The 14,086-nt window shown below is 47.6% G+C and overlaps 1 protein-coding gene across 2 annotated transcripts in view; it reads left to right on the top strand.

Moving 5' to 3' along the window:
- Positions 1-3,780: 3,780 nt before the first annotated feature.
- The window catches only part of LPP (LIM domain containing preferred translocation partner in lipoma), a 342,496-nt gene continuing 332,190 nt past the window's right edge, over positions 3,781-14,086 (top strand). For both annotated transcript variants that reach the window (XM_080623385.1, XM_080623381.1), the window contains exon 1: positions 3,781-3,833. The gene's annotated coding sequence lies outside the window, so the exon portion shown is untranslated. The remainder of the gene's footprint in view (positions 3,834-14,086) is intronic.

The following is a 14,086-nucleotide window of genomic DNA, read 5'->3' as shown; positions in this document are numbered from 1 at the left end:
GTGTCTTGATGGAAATGTGTGTCTTTATGGTGAGGTGGGTGAAAAGTGCTGTGTTTTTGGGCAGAGGAGACTCCAGACGATCTAAGGCTAATTCCAGCCGATCTTTGTCTGAAAATTAGGTGGCAACTGTCCTAAGAACACGTGCTTAGTGTGTTTTCCAGCTTGTCTGGCTTTTACCCACAGAACGATTAGTTCACCAGGTGGGCGACCTTCCTGTTGTTCTGGAATTGAGGGAATACGTCAGATCCCCACAACTTCATCTGATTAAGACTTGAATTGCAGCAAAAATGACTTAGGTTTAGAGATAAAGAAAGTTTTTCTAACTGTAAAGCTCTGGAATGGATTCTCTAGATATCCTTATGAGAAGGGTAGGTTAAACTCTGTCAGATAAGGTTTAGGCAATGCTGTTCCTGCTTTACAACCTGAGGGATGGATTTCCATAGTTTACCAAGGCCTTTTCCCATTCTGGTTTTATTTTTGTGACTTCTGCATCTGAAATCTCACTGAAAAGCAAGAGACCCAAACTCCGAAAAGCAAGGTTTCATATGCTGACTTCTGGAAACTTTGTAAGAACCAGGTTGCATACAGTCTGATGGGAGGTCATGATGTGTCGCTCCCCATTCCAGACGTTGCACTGTGGGTTTACAGGGACTCCTCTGGATGCAGGGAGGTGAGCTGACCGGTCTAAAGTCGTACAACAGAGGAAAAGTAGGAAGAGAAGCCAGGTTTCCAGGGTTCTAGTCATGCACCTTAACCCCTAAAAAACTTAATTTCCTTGAATTAATATTGGCCCAGGCTGACTCTTGTGTTACTGCCTCCTGAGTGGCCTATGCAATGTCAAGCATTCCAGTCTTCTGCTGTTTAATTCATTTTGCTGCTATGGTGCAGGGTGCGGTAGGTATTATTGAAGGAATGATTGCATGTTGCCAGTATTTTTGATTCTTTCCAGGCAAAGAGCAGATTTTCACAGCCAGCCTCAACACTTTGAGTTTTCTACTTCCATTTCCAAAGTGTATGATATTGGTAATGATACGAAACTGAAAAAAGCCCCTAGAAAATTTACACTGGGTTTGAAAAGGCAGTGACCATTCTGGGCAGCATGTTACAAGGGTAATGGGCTGCAAATCAAACTTCTTCTGCTGTGCTGCAGAGGATTAGTCACAGTTCATCTACCTGTAAAATGGAGGTAGCAGTAGTTACTATCTCACACTCTGAAGGCTCAAAGCTTGAAACTTTTGGGATCATCTGAAGGAGGCTATTTTGGATGTCAGAGCACTCTCTCTTCTGCTAACATGACTGGAAAATTGCACAAGCTCGATGGATAAAGAAGCAATAATTGTTGGCCATGGGACAAGGAAAATATTTGACCACTGGTTTTCTCTGAAATTCTAAATGGAGAACACTCGTCCCTCATCTTGGGCCAAGGAGTTTCTTTCAGTTTTAGATTCTTCCCCTAGATACCAGTCGACAAACACAGGGGCAGTTGCAGATTTGAAAGAAAGACTGAACAGAGAAGAAGAAATCCCAAGCAACAATCCCTCTGTAAATCTGCTTCTCCAGAGCATTACACACCTGGGCTCTTTGGAGAGCCCCCCACACTGAAGATGACAGACATGAGTACCAGGAAGTCCCTCATGATGACCGCCTGCCTCCTGTGGCAGAAAATGCCATCCTGAGCTGTCCTCTAAGCAGATGAAGAAGGAACCCGACCTTGCAGCCTGGTGGTTGAAGTGCTCAGCTCCTCAGAGAGGAAATACGCGAACTGTAGGTTCTCCAGGGAGGGAACTGAACCCAGGTTTACAGGGCCTCAGGCAAAGGCTTTGGCTGCTCAGCTGGTGCTACAGTTTCATCCACCAATGCTTTAGAAAGCAGTCATGCCCGTGTCTTTCACAACAGGCCATGTTCACAGAACATTATTGGCACTCTAGGTACACCTACGGTATGGGGCCCCGGTGAGTCATGCACTATTCTGCTTCGGTTTTGGATCTCAGCAGGGTTTAAACACAGGGTAGGCGGCTATGACAAGGCAAGGGTATTTCTAGTCATAGTCATAATGCTTAGAAAACGTCTGTGGCTGTGACTGACAGGCTCATGCAGATTCAGCTGCGGTGCTTCTAAGATAGCATCTGGCCCCAGCAGCCCTCTCCATCCCTCAGGAGGGGGGAATTTAGCACCCCTGGTTCAGAGGGCCAATGCAGGACACCAAATCAACCACAAACGGGGGACTTGCACCTGGGGACTGAATTTGGGATATGTCACGCTTCCCCTGCTTGTGGGGCTTGCTGGGGAAGGAGTGGTATCTCCTAGGGTCTCCAATTAGCCAGGGTTCCTGGGACAATGTGGGAGTGCACTTGCTTGTTTTAGACACTTTGGCAGTCAGGGTAGGGAGCCTGAATCACAACTCCATACTCCAGCTTCTAAAGTCTTTTAGGCACTTAATGTCCTTTTTTGGGTCTTTATGGGCAAACTTTCCCTCCTGGGGCTGTCATGCAGTGACCAGGGACATTAAAGCTGGTAATGGGATCAGACTGTAAATATCTCCTGACAGTACACAGCAAAGTCCTTTATTGTCAAAATGAAATAGATTTGAAGTGCCTAAAATCTCATCCAAAAATCTCTTTCCAAATGAGTAAGGCTTGGCAGCTCTCCCCAGCGCCTGAACGCAACATAACCCTCCTGTCTTCCCCTTCTCTTCAGGGCAAATGCAGATACCCAACAGCTACTTGAAGGGTAATATTCCATTAGAAAAACAATCACACTCAAACCCCAAATTATTTTCATAGCAGTCCTTACAAATGGCCACAAAGCAATCAAACAGAAAGGGATCAGAAAAGAGTTCCCTTCCCCCTCTCTTCAGTATGCTAGACAGGTTTTGCTTTGAATTTCTGAGTAGGCAACTGCTTTGTAACTCCGAGCACCTTTTACCTCTCCTCACCTTTTAAGGCACCTCGGTTGGGGAAGGACAGAGAACAAAGTTGCTTGGAAGGGCACCCAAAACGCCATAGGGAGCCCTGGACGAATCTTGGGTGAAAAGCCCAATACTGCAAGGCATGGTGCGCCATTTCTGGGCCCAACACCCCCCCGAAGTCCCCGTGTTTCAGCGCACGAGGGTGATGCTTAGAGGGTCAGGGCTGCCTCCAGCACCGTCGCGTCCCCCGAGGTACCGATAGCTGCCGTACCGCGCTGTGCGCACACAGCAGCCCCCTCCCGTCTCGCGGCCGCCCCGGCCACGGCCCCAACCCTTACATGGACAAATCTGCCTGCAGGGAAAGACAGGAATTTGGGCCCTTGACGTCAGCCCCGGGCAGAGCGCGGCAGCCCGGCGGAGCGGGAGGCAGCGGCCGCCGCTTTCGCTTTTTGTTTCGCGGCCGTCTAGCCAAGCTCGGGGCTGTCGGCCCCCTCTTCCTCCGCCCGACGGGAGGTAGGCGCCGACCGGGGCGCGGAAGGGCAGGAAGGAGGGACGAAGGAGGCGTGAGCATCGCAGCCGGGGGGATGCGGAGGGGTACGGGAGGGGCTTCCTGGGGACCTGAGGGAGGGATGCGAGAAGGCGGAGCGAGGGGGACCCGCCCGGGGGGATGTCGGGTGTGCGGAAGGCCGCAGGATCGGGGGACACGCGCATGGAGCGCAGGAGGGCCTACTGAGGGAGGCAGCTGGGCAGCGGCACACGGCGCGGAAGAGGCCGACGAGCGGAAGGGGCCGGCGGCGGGGCCGAGGGGCGGGCGCGGCGGGGCAGTCCCAGGCTCGGCCGTGGCACCGCCCCCGGCCCCACCTCCCCCCACCGCCTCCTCCCGCCGCCGCCGCCGCGCTCGCCTCCGCTGCCTCCTCCCCCCGAGGTATTGTTGCAGATAATAACTTGCCCCCTTCCTCTTTCTCCCCGGTTCCCCCCCTCCGCCCGCTGAGGCAGCTGTGCAACAGCTGGAGCCCCCGGCCGGGGCGGGAAGCTCTGTCGGCCGCCCGGGGGGAGCCGCGCCTGGCTCCTCCCTCTGCCTGGAGCGCCGCGGCTGTAGGGGCCCGGCCCGGTGAGGTGCGAGCCCGGCCGCGGGGCAGGAGCAGCTCCCGCGTGCGGGGCAGAGGGAAACTTGCCCCGTACTTTAGCGGCTGCACTGCACGCCTTCCCGCTCCGCGCCGGGTTGGGGCTGCCTGCGGGCCGGGGTTCCGTAGGGCTCGGAGGGGCGATGCGGTGCTGCCAGCCGCAGGTGCACCTGGCCCGGGCTGGGGTTGCTTTCAACCATCTATCCATTCATCCTTCCCTCTCGCGGCGGCTGCAGCGCTGCCCCGCCGCACCTGGCGACCTCCGGCCCCTCGCCCGCGGCTCCGTAGTAAATAACAAGTTGAGTAAAGCCCTGGCAGCTTTTTATACGCCAGGGGAGGTCCACCCTCCCCCAGCAGGTAAGGACGTAAAAGTTCTCCGCACCCTTACGTCACCCAGGGCTTTTTTTTGTTTGTTTGTTTTAAATATATATATATTTTTCCCTCCCCCTTCTCTTGCCCTCCCCTTTTGAACAGGCAAATCCTATTCCTGCCATTGTTCGGGAGCACTCTCCACGCCCTGGGGCTGCACTGGGGAGAAGGCAGTGCTCCGGAGTAGGAGGTGTTGATGGAGAAACTCCTGCCGCAATTGCTCTGGCTACTGTACCTCTAGGTACAGTTTGGCCCCGCAGGTGAAACAAACGAACGTGGGATTCTCCTTCTTCGTTTTGATTATTTTTCTTGTTTGTTTCTCTGTTTGTTTTCTGTGCCTCTACCATTTGGTTCTGTGGCCCAGTTGTTTGTTATTTTGTGGTTGGTTTCCTGTGTGGTGGTTTCTTGTTTTGCTAGGTGACTGATACTTGAAAGCTTTAAGAGCTTGGCGGGAGCTACCAGGTTGGCTAGCGTGTCTTCCTGCATGTCCACGACACCTTGGCCCCATGTGTACAAAGTGGTTTTGACCCATCTAAAATGCAGGGTCTCATATAGAAGTGTTCAGTTTTTTGAAACACTCTGGATTTGTGAATTTCTTTATTTCCTCATTTACCTCTTGAGTTTGTTCTTACACATTCCAGGAGTGATTTTTTTCAGGCCAAGATGTGAGAGTGAGTGGGGAGTCCCTGGATATATGGGAGCTGGGTGATACAGCAGGTGCTGGCTCACCAAGTAATTACAGATATGGGATATTAGGAAGGCTGGTAACTACATGGAGCTGGGGAACAGGATGCAGCATGTCAGCTTTATATTAACAGTGCAGCTGTGTTCATGCAGGAAAATGATGATCACTGTCCTGTCTGTAAGCCAGGCTGCTGTGCAGCAGCACAGCTTGGGGGTGTGAGGGACTTTCTGGTTATCCCCATCCTTGCTGCAGCAGGACTGGTGCAGCGAGACTTAATAATGTTCTGGAATATGTGATTTCCTTTGGGAAATATTTCGGTCTACAGATAAAGATTACTGTTGAAAACTTCTTTCTGCCCATTGGCCTGTTCCATTTCCCCCATGCCCACTCCACGACCTTTCATAGTATCGCTCCTCAATTTTTTAGCTATGTTATTCCCCTCTTTCAGTTGTTTAGACTTTGTTGGAGGCCTTTTCCCTTAAGGAAAGACTGGCAGCAGGTGACAGTGAGTGGTGGCCATAGAGGCACGTGGCAGTGATCCTCTACCCTCAGTGTCTAATCCTGCCTGCAGCTGTATTTGAGATGCTGGTGTTGCTAATAAGGGCTTCAGTCCTGCTACCTTCTCATTGAGTTTCATATATGGTTTTTCTTTAATTGTTTTCTTCAGATTTTCTTTTTCTGTCTGAATCAGCTTATGTTGGTTATTTTTGGGAAAGGTTGCCAGGTCAGGGACATCTGACCTGGTGTCCAGGATAGTGGCAGCACTATGTCCCCATTAGTAATGGTGGCGGGGGCTTTCTTGCTGTCGAATGTCCTCTGGACCCTATGGGCTCTTTTCCTAGCCCTGCAGTTGGAGCATATTATAGGTTACTGAATGTTATAGGCTTTTGGGGAGTCTCTTGGCTGAAGAAAGGTGTCTTGTAGTGGATGGGCCCTTTTCCTAGAAGTAAGTCCCACCATGTGCATGCTATGTGGAGGCCATGAACATGTTGGTTGTGCATGTGTCCCATGTTGCCAGCAGTCCCAGTCAGAGTTGTGCAGCCCTTGTATGCCTCTGGATGAACTCTTGGGTGGAAATGAAGGACACATCCAAGAGAATGAAGCTAAACCTGTGTCTCATTGAAGCTCTTGTAGGTACAGCTCCAAACTGCTATGAAATGCTGTTATGCAGTCTCCATGGTGCCTGGGTCAGTGGGCATTACTGCTTTTGTCATTGTGCAGATGTCTCCTTCATGCCTTGATTGCCCACTGTGGTTGGTGCTGGCTGGGCAGAGAGGCTGGTACCAAGCTGGGAGAGAAGCTCCGATTCCTGTTGCACCAAGGTGAGATTTTTCACCTTTGAGAGCATGTTTGAAGATCAGCCTGGATGTTGGGCAGGATGCTGGTGAGCGTGCCTGTCTTGGTGCAGGCTCTAGCTCTGTGAGTCCAGTCCCCTTCTGCAGACACTGCACAAGCAGTTGCTGAGCTTTACGGGGTAAAAGTATTGAATGACATTTGTGATGTGCTGTAGTGAAACCAAGGCAAATCAGCAAAACCTATCTCTAGACTGGTGGGCCAGGAGTGGTTTTCAGATCCTGTATCTGAACAGTCATGGTTAGGATACAGAAGATCCCAGGTTCCCATGCAGTTTAGCTGCCCTGTCTCATGGAAACTTACAGAGCACATCAAATCTCAGAGTTGCATTGCTCTGATATTTTCTTCAGCTGTGCTGTGTTAGTGAGAGGTAGTGGGCTTTGTTTTACCAGATAAGAGACTGGTGCAGTGTGATTCATAGAATCATAGAATAGTTAGGGTTGGGAAGGACCTTAAGATCATCTAGTTCCAACCCCCCCGCCGTGGGCAGGGACACCTAACACTAAACCATGTCACCCAAGGCTTTGTCCAACCTGGCCTTGAACAGTGCCAGGGATGGGGAATTCACAACTTCCTTGGGCAACCCATTCCAGTGCCTCACCACCCTTACAGTAAAGAATTTCTTCCTTATATCCAATCTAAACTTCCCCTGTTTAAGTTTTAACCCGTTACCCCTTGTTCTATCACTACAGTTCCTAATGAAGAGTCCCTCCCCAGCATCCTTATAGGCCCCCTTCAGATACTGGAAGGCTGCTCTGAGGTCTCCACGCAGCCTTCTCTTCTCCAGGCTGAACAGCCCCTAACGTTCTCAGCGTGTCTTCATACGGGAGGTGCTCCAGTCCCCTGATCATCCTTGTGGCCCTCCTCTGGACTTGTTCCAACAGTTCCATGTCCTTTTTATGTTGAGGACACCAGAACTGCACACAATACTCCAAGTGAGGTCTCACGAGAGCAGAGTAGAGAGGCAGGATCACCTCCCTCGACCTGCTGGTCACGCTCCTTTCGATGCAGCCCAGGATACGGTTGGCTTTTTGGGCTGCGAGTGCACACCAAAGCTGACTCATGTTCATTTTCTCCTCGACCAACACCCCCAAGTCCTTCTCTGCAGGGCAGCTCTGAATCTCTTCTCTGCCCAACCTGTAGCTGTGCCTGGGATTGCTCCGACCCAGGTGTAGGACCTTGCACTTGTCATGGTCAAACTTCATAAGGTTGGCATCAGCCCACCTCATTCAAATTTTTCAATAACTCATTCAAGCTTTTAAATAACATAAGGGCAGATTCAGATATGTATCCCTTGCTGAAGCAGTTGTTTCTCTAGAATGTTCAGGGCTGAAGCTCTAGAGCTGGACTAGTGAGTTTTGCAAGGCACCCAGTGGTGTCAGCTAGAGTATCAATGGATCTGGAGAGCTTTTAAATACATATTATGATCATCAGTATGTATTTTTAATTATGACTTGTATAAATTATGGTGTGGGGATTCATGGTCAGAGTGGAGACACCACTCACTTAATTTCAAAGCCAGAATGTTGTTAAAATCCCTGCTCGTGTTCATAGGTATGATGTCTAACTATAAAACTTGAGTGGACTCCATAATGATCAACGAAGCTGGTGTATGCAGTTTTGGAGAAGGATAGTAAAAATGGTGGGAAGCTGAAAAACCTGAGTGAGTTTGACCAGTGGAATAGTTCCTACACAAAGGACACATGTTAGAAGAGTGTCACAGAAACAGCGAGTACTATGGAAAAGAGTTCTCTGTTCCTTTGTACCAATGCAAGCCAAGATGAAAGAGGCTGATTCAAAATTAACTAAATTAAGTGCTTTTTCATGTAACTAAATGGTGGCATTTATCATGCAGAATGTTTCTGAGGACAAGAATTTAGCCAAGTCTGCAAAGGAGATGGGATGGTTGTGTGAATGTCAGGTACATTCAGAGTTATATCAGCTAATGGTGGTGCCTCTTGTATTGTAAACATCTAATTGGAAAGAAGAGACTCTTTTTGTGCAGGTTTCTCTGAAACATCTCTTGCTGACTGTAGCTAAAGGAAAGCACTACCTTGGGTGGATGACAAATTATTTGCAAGAAGACAGTTTCCATGTGTCTGTGGAAACATAGACCCTCAGAGTGCCCACACTGGTTTCTCTATTCGTTTGCCCATCATGGTTGTGTGAGCAATGCATCCTCAGTGGCATTTTGTTGCTTGGCAAACTTCTGAAAGCCTGGCCCACATATCTCTGCCTTTCTCTGAATAAACTCTTCCAGCCCTGATGTGGCTCTGGGCAGCAGGCAGCAGCCCCATGCTCTGCTCCAGCTGGCCCTGGACCGTGCTGGGTTTTGCCTCTGGCTGGTTGTCCTTGGTCTTCCTGGTGCAGTCTGTGGCAGCCCTGGTAATTCCTTCAGGTGTAGGGAAGTCCATGTGGATGCATGGAAAGGCTTTAAAGATGACATTTGGATGATGAAGAAATGTTTGTTTCCTTTATGTACATCTGTACTTTTTTAGGTATGTTACTGTTTTGATGGAGAGAAGCCTTTAGGGAAGCAAGATGAATACCAAGTCTGTGTGGCCAGCCAGAAGTCAGAGATTCAGCATCTGTTTGCTATGTGCTCATGTGAGCAATAGAGAGATGCTTTTGCTTGCTTTCTGTCCTTTGCAGCCTGCTTTCCTACCCTGTTAGCTTCATCATCTGCCCTTGCTCTTGCTCTCGTAGCAGGGTAATTCTGCTAAAAGCTAGAGAGCTTACTGGAACTGTAGCCATGCTTCAAAAGGAGGCAAAAGTGGAGGAGTCGAAAACCATAGTTTATCTGAGGATGTGGGTTATCTGAGGGACAGTTTTGCAAGGAACAATACCTTTAAAGAGTGTGGGTTATAAGCAAGAAAATACAGGATTTCAAATAACTTTATGAACAACAGTGCCGGTGGAGGGATTGGAGGGAAGTTGTAGAGATTGGCTTTCACGTGTGCATTGGGATGCTGGAGGGAGAGCATTAGTAAAGCCTGAAGAGCTCTATGTTTTTTTCTCTTTAATTTAGGGAGCTTTTTGTTTTGTAAAATAGAAACAAGCAGAGAAAAGAAAACAACAAATCAAACTGAAAACCACAGACCAGAAAAACCCCACAAAGTTTAAAAGCTTTTTGAGAGCTTGTGCCTGCCTGAAAATTGGGGGTTAGGAGAGTGTAGGGCTTGGTCCTTTCCGTTCCTCCTGCTTCTGGGCAGGCCAGATAGGGCTCATGATGTTTCCAGTCTAAATGTGAAAAAAACCTCAGACCTGCTACCCACACTTAATTGTTGTGATTAAGGTTACCGGTAGAGATACCTCAGTGGAGATTCTGCTTTCATCTCAAAGAGCTGGTTTTGATCACGTTCTGAACAAGTGTAAGAACTGGTGTAAAAAATATAATTTTTAAGTTGCTGTCAGCAAGTCTTTGTCATTTTAGACTGTCAATATCTGTTGTTGGGATCTGTGGGTGACAGTGACACAGGTGTGAGTCACTCAGAAGCACTCCCAAACTATCGCAATATCCTCAGGAAAGGACAACAAACACTAGTGGAGTTGTGGGTTGCTGATAACTTTTTGTTGGAAAAAAGTTACAGATGTTTGAGTGTTGCAGGCTGTTAGGGAGCATGTTTTCTGTTGCCCTTCATCCTGTAAGGGAACACTGTAACACAGTGATTCTTCAGTAACCCCATAAATTGTTTCATTTAGTTTGGGGGTAGGGACGCTGACAGAAAAGCTGACTTCTACCAGCTTTGTTTCTGTGTGATAGCCTATCAACCCTCTTTGGGGTTTCCAGACCTGGCTGGGAGGGATTCTCTTTTGTGCCTAAGTGGGTTATGCACTTGAGCATCCTCTAAGTAGGTGCCATTCAGAACTTGGCTGCTTTCCTCTTCTTGCTACCACTGCCCAGTGATGCTCCAAAGCAGGCAAACTTCTGCCAAGTCTTAGATGATTGTGCCACCAGTGGAATAGTTAGTTGAGATTTAATATGGCCATTATCTTTAGGTAATAAAGTATCAACTAATGTGCCATAACTGTCTTGTTTAAAGTCTGTTAAAAACCCCACATACTTCATGCACTGGGTGAAATTTAATAAAAGTTCATCTAAGCATTTATTGCTTATGTAGTCTAAAAATAAGTTGATCTCCACAGTTGGTAACAGACACTGAAGATTTAATTAACATTTAGTAAACTACCCTGTTAGCTCTGAGTTACACAGCCAGGTTTTATTTATGCATGAATTTGTAACTTGCCCTCTGCTCCCCTTTTAGGCCAGTGGATATATGGTAGGGAGCTGCAGTCATCTCCTCTTCCCCCTCTGCTCATGCTCCTGATCTCCCCTCGAGCTGGAGAGCCTTTGCCAAGGCTGTGCAACTGTGTGCTGTAATGCTGCTGAGGAACCAGGACCCAGCTGTTTTATTGTGGGACCAGCCTGCCCAGCTGGGTGAAAGCAGGCAGGATGGAGGAGTCTGACAGATCATAATGCAGACCTTGAAGAGGGGGCTGTGGAACACACTGGGATGGTTAGGGATGCGCTGCATGATGGGATAAGAGAGGTCCAGCTCCAAATCTTAAGTATAACACAGCAAATTTAAAATATCTCCTCTAGGGTTTTTTTTATCAATGTGGCTGGCTGTGAGAAGCTCAGGCTGGGGAGGGTTTTCTGTGTGTTTTTGTTCTGTTTTGTTCATTGTTTATTTTTGTTTGGTTTTTTGGTGGTTTTTTTGTTTGTTTGTTTGTTTTTGTTTTTGTTTTTGTTTTTTTTTTTCAAGAGAAACTTGTGGTGATTTACAGGTGACATGCAGGCAGTCCCACAGCAGCTGCTGTGTTCATCCTACCCCAACTGTAGTGGCTGATGTCTCGGTAACATGCACGTGTGTGCATCTTTGCTGTGCTCTATGCATGTACCCTAAGGAGCTCTGTCTCTTTCAGCAGTTTATTACCTCACCCTAACAGACTTGAATTACTCCATTTAATGAGGCAAGCCTGAATGAAAGCGAGGAGTCTCCCAGACAGTGTGTGGCTTGCAGTGTCTGGGTTGGGAGGGTGATTGGATTAGCAGCTGATAAGTGGTTGTAACTCCAGCTGCTGCATCTCCCCTGCCTTGCCTGTGTGGATCTCGGTGGTGTTCCTTTTTCAGCTCAGCCTGAAGGAGATTGGCTGGCTTGAATTTAGCACACCTCATCTCTTGAAGTAGAGACTTGATTTGCTTTTCATGGGTTTGGGCAAATCTTGAGAGATACTTCAAGCTATTACTGTGTCCAAGACAAGCCTTTAATCTGGATTTCCCAAGAGAACCAGATAGTGATTGCAACTGCACACAATACTCCAAGTGAGGTCTCATGAGAGCAGAGTAGAGGGTCAGGATCACCTCCCTCGACCTGCTGGTCACGCTCCTTTCGATGCATCCCAGGATACGGTTGGCTTTCTGGGCTGCGAGCGCACACTGAAGCCGGCTCATGTTCATTTTCTCATCGACCAACACCCCCAAGTCCTTCTCCGCAGGGCTGCTCTGAATCTCTTCTCTGCCCAACCTGTAGCTGTGCCTGGGATTGCTCCGACCCAGGTGGAGGACCTTGCACTTGGCATGGTTAAACTTCATAAGGTTGGCATCAGCCCACCTCACAAGCGTGTCGAGGTCCCTCTGGATGGCATCCCTTCCCTCCTGCATATCAACTGAACCACACAGCTTGGTGTCATCAGCAAGCTTGCTGAGGGCACACTCAATCCCACTGTCTATGTCACCAACAAAGATGTTGAACAAGACTGGTCCCAACACCGATCCCTGAGGGACATCACTCACTTATATAATGTGTGGCCCCAAGCCTTATTTACTGTCTACTATTCAGACTTGGGACTGAAGGCAGAATTATTAATTTCCTTCTGTGCTGTTTTGGAGTGCAATCTGGGAGGGACTGTGCCTTCCCAAGGTGAAGGAAAATTATTCTTGCCTACTTACTGATGGGATTGGAGAGGGTGAGGCTGGGAGTCTTTTTTCATCATTGGCAGTGAAATCTAGGAGAAAAAGACTAGTTATGCAAAGGTTATTCTCTTTAATTTGCAGTCATAATCAGAGAAATTGTAGAACCATAGGAAGGTTAGAGATGAAAGGCACCTTAATGATCATCCAGTTCTGTCCCCCAGCCGTGGGCAGGGACACTTTCCACTAGATCAGGTTGCTCCAAGCTCAGTCCAGCCTGGCCTTGAACACTGCCAGGGATGGGGCAGCCACAGCTTCTCTGGGCAACCTGTGCCAGTGTCTCACCACCCTCATAGTAAAGAATCCAGTACATCCAGTACTTGGACTCAAGTGTTTGTTATCTTCCACTTACATATCCAACTCCCCCTATTATGTGTATATATATATTCCTCTCTTTTAATGAAAAAATGGAATCTTGGGCTACAAATACTAAGACAAACAATTTCAGCAGGAGATAGTCCTATGTTACTCCCTTTGATCTACAAAGATGAGATTTTTCTCAATTTCTTATGAGTGGAACTTGCTTTTCGTATCTTTCATTTAATTATAAATAATAATGTTTTTGGTTATTTTAAAAAACTTTCCAAGTTTTTCAGATTATGTGCACGCTTCTGCAAAGAAAAACAACAAAAAACATTTCGAGCACCTAAATTCTTAGCTGATGCACACAGTAACAAAAGCAACGTGTCAAAACAAGTTGAAATAAAACAAGGAGGCCAACAGAACACTGAAGTCTTCCTGCAAACCCAGCAGAAATCACAAGTTCAGTCTTCGAGACCTTTAAAGCCTTTAGCCTCTTACACAACTTTTAGCCAGATTATGACTTGTTCAAATGGCAATAATGGCATTGATTTCAACCAGTTTATAGCTGTTTATATGTAGCTATATAAACTGAGGATTTGAAGTCTTTAGAGTCTTGTTGGCCTCATTGTTCTTCCACATGAAGCCTCCAGAGCTTCACAATGTGCTTGCTTAACACTATGGCACATGCATGCTCAGTTCATTAACCTGGGAGTGTGCTTTATACCAGCTTGGTTTATACCAGAGATGCTTGAGAAGAATTGTTTGTAATTAGGCTGAATTTAGCATGTTTTCCACCCAACTCTGGCGATTGCTCTGAACTGTTTATTGTAGTTATACCAATCTTTCAGTCCATCTCCCCCGTCTTTTCTGCTTTTACCTGCTTCTTCAGCATTATCATCGTCATCCTTGACTGCGGGGCAAGGCCTGTACTTACCTTGCATGGTTATTGAATTTCCTAGCTTAGTATGGAAGCTGGTCTTTACCTCTGGCATTTAGAAACCAGGGCAGCTTAATGCTGTTGAAACTGGAAAGTGGTAGTGGGGAGGTCCAGGAATGAGCCAGAAAAAATTGAGATTAAGGTCCATGTGGTATTCATGTATAAAAACATATTTCAGTGAGTAGAATAAAGGGTAATGGGTATTTCATATTGTCAGCTGCATAATTCCTAAGTGGCTTGTTTTCCAGTGTACAATAAGACTGCCATTTTTAGGGTAGTTTAAGCGTCCTTTAAAGTTGTGGTGGTTTTCTATCATTTCTGATCCTGCAGGCTATTTTTTGGGAGAATGAGAATTATGCCTTCCTTAGCACAGTTCCACTTCGATGCTTTTTCAGATAATCCATTTCCTTCTTGGGTTCCTTGAGATGCACAG

This window comes from Psittacula echo (assembly GCF_963264785.1).
Source record: "Psittacula echo genome assembly, chromosome: 7".
Classification (NCBI taxonomy): domain Eukaryota; kingdom Metazoa; phylum Chordata; class Aves; order Psittaciformes; family Psittacidae; genus Psittacula; species Psittacula echo.
Note: the sequence above shows the minus strand (reverse complement) of the source record. Positions and strands in the feature narration are given on the sequence as shown.